Consider the following 3,287-nt stretch of genomic DNA (forward strand, 5'->3'; position numbering starts at 1 on the left):
AATATAAAACAACAATTTCTAATACTTAGAATCTGAGGGTATTTTTGAGAAAATCACATTATAATTGCATGTTACTAAACAAAATGTAAGTTTTGAGATATTTACTTTTTTCTTCATGAGACATTACTGTCACTTCATATTCTAATGATTTTTGGCATAAAATAAATCATTTTGACTCATACAATATTTTTTTTTCTATTCCCACTAATATACCTGTCCAACATAAGGCTGATTTTTGGTCCAGATTCTGCTGTTCTGCCAAACACTTTTGAGATAGAATGTGGTTAGGTTTGAGGAAAGGTTTAGTGACATTGTTAGATTTATTTGTTTGGAACTAGATTTAACAATTACATTTAGTATTAGTATTTTAAATGTTAGTACACTGAAAAGGGTATTTTCTCTTTAGGCAAAACATACCAGATAAGCATGTAAAATTTATTAATTTATAAAGAGCTAATTATTTTACTGCACTTATACGCATTTAATGTTAATGTAATCTTAATGTTAATGATGATTATTATTATATAATGTTGATATTAAATAAGATTAATAAATGATATAAAAGTTCTGTTTATTCTTAATTTGTTATCAAATGTGGTAAGGTGTTACTTACTTACTTATGTTAATAGCCTAAATAAAACCTTATCGTTAACGCTGAAAATTTTTCTTTATAATCATTTGTTCAAATAAAGGTAGACTATAGACTTCATTCATCCCACAACGAAAAAGGCAGTTAATCCTTTTTTATGAGTTGGGACATGCTATGTCCTATACCTGTAATTATCCTTCAGATTTTGGCACATGATGTGTTTGTGCTGCTTTAGAGTTTGTCTACAGTAGTAGATTTTGAATGCGATGACTTGAATGAAGTCAAATGGTAATCCTCTGCTATATATTCCAACTTTAAAGTCAGACCTCCTCTGCAGTCGCACACAGACTCCCGCACACGGAGCTCAGGACGCCCACAGAAGTTGCCCTCAACTCTGAGTGCCGTGCACCGCACCTCCTTGCTTTGCCATGTCAAAATGAAAGAGTAAACAAAGGCCCCCAATTCCCCCGACTGCATTAATCATTCAAATGACGTATTGGCATTCTTTAGACTCTGCTGCCTTGCTTCCAAATTAACACCTCCAGGTTCAAGGGAATAGAAATTAACTGAATTATCTGGCAGGCGCAGATGTCCTACCACGGCCCCCCCAAACACGCGTACCCTCGCTGATTTAATATGCCCTAGGAATAGCTGTGATGCAGAAAAAGTGCTAATGGTCAAGAAATCATTTATGACGTGTAACAGATAGGCTGTTTTTTTTTTTTCTTTCTTCTTCTTTTTAGTAACAGCTGGCCTATTTTTTCAGTTTTAACTCGGTGTGGATATAATTGTAGATATTATACTTTGTATTTAACTTATATATATGCATTTTATATCATTTACAAATAAAAACATCATTTGCAAAATCAGAAAAATGTTTTAATTAATGTTCAGAAATGTGTACATTAAAAAAAATATGATTTATGATGTAGTCTTATTTTTGCAATTTAGCTCTTATGGAGTAATAAGAATGTCAAAATTTGCATATATTTATATATTTTATATACTATTAATTGTTGTTGTTTTTTTATTAGGATCATTTTGTATACAGGTTTATTTTTGCTTATATGGCTGGTCATCAAAAAGAACTGGAAAAAAAAATAAAGAAATGAGTCTGTCACAAAACAACGTAGCCCCCCTTTCGCTGCTGACTTCACTTGTGTTAATGTCTGTCTTACAGCATCCGCTGGAGTACTTCCTGCTGAAAATGCCACTTCATTGAACAATTAATTATTCTAATGATAGGCCACTACTCAACACTGCTTTTTATACTTGCGTAGGAGACAGACAGAGAGGAGGAGGTACGAGAAAAGAAGAAAGCGTAATCGGCCTGTGTTGCTGCAGGAGTGACAGTAATACAGCATGTGAAATCTAGGTGAGTAGAAGGGTGAATTTTAATAAAACAATGACAGAGTGGAGCTTTTCAGTAACATGAGAACACGGCACCTAATAGAATCATTTACTTGTTTATTTATTTAGTCAAACAGTATTAGAATGATTTCTTTAACTTTTCTGCAGCTTCAATATCAGTTTTTTTTTTTTTGCAACTAATATTGATTTTATCATCGCTGACTATTGAAATGCCTTTTAGATCTAAGATAAACTTTGATTAGATTTTTTAGTCACATAAAATACATTTAAATGTTGTCTTGTGCAGAAAATGATTTATTCAGAGACGATGCAATCTGATACCAGGATCAGTGTATCAACATCCTTTTTTTAAAATTGACCGCTTATCAGTCAGATGTAACTAATCCAAATTCAAATGTCAACCTTCAAAGCTCTAAAAATGTCAAAAGCACCATAAAAGTAGCATAAGGATGGTTTATATATCTTATTTTAATATCTCCATAGCTTTGCACTAGTAATACAATTATTAAATCACAAAAGCCACTAACTCTAAAAACCACTGGAGGTGGTCAAAATATAGATTTTGGTAACAAGCACCACTTTGTATTTTAATAAGGCATTAGTAATTGTTGAACTATGATTAATAAATGCTTCATGTGATTGTTTATGCTATGTTCAATAACTAACACAGTTCATTAACTAATGAACTATTATTTTAAAGCACTACCCAAAAATTGGCAACACTTTAAAATACTACACTATAAATCATTTATTAAGCATTAGCAAGTAGTTAGTTCATTATCAGTTAAGTACACTGTAAAACCCAACAGTCAACTTTGTCAAATGAAATGAGTGTAGTTAACTCAAAATTTACTGAAAGTTAATTCTACTCATTTGAAAAGAGTTTTGAACTCAGTGTTGAAGGCAATGAGTTGATTAAATACCTCATTACTTCAGTTTAAATAAAGCAAGTTCACAGTACTCATATAATTAGTTTTTTAAATCAAATGGTTTGTTGCAATCGGTTTCGTCAAACGGTTTGAGTTGACTTAATTTATTGGGTTTTACAGTACTCAGTTGGGTTGAGCTCTCTTGATTTATTGGGTTTTACTGTGCTCAAATTGTTTCATTTATGGATTATGTTCACAGTACTCATTTGGATAAATTATAAATGTTGAACTATGATTAATAAATGCTTCATATGATTGTGTATGCTATGTTCAATAACTAACACAGTTCATTAACTAAAATATATTAGCTAATGAACTATTATTTTAAAGCACTACCCAAAAATTGGCAACACTTTAAAATACTACACTATAAATCATTTATTAAGCATTAGCAAATA

Source organism: Danio aesculapii, chromosome 13 (genome assembly GCF_903798145.1).
Source record: "Danio aesculapii chromosome 13, fDanAes4.1, whole genome shotgun sequence".
Taxonomy (NCBI): Eukaryota; Metazoa; Chordata; class Actinopteri; order Cypriniformes; family Danionidae; genus Danio; species Danio aesculapii.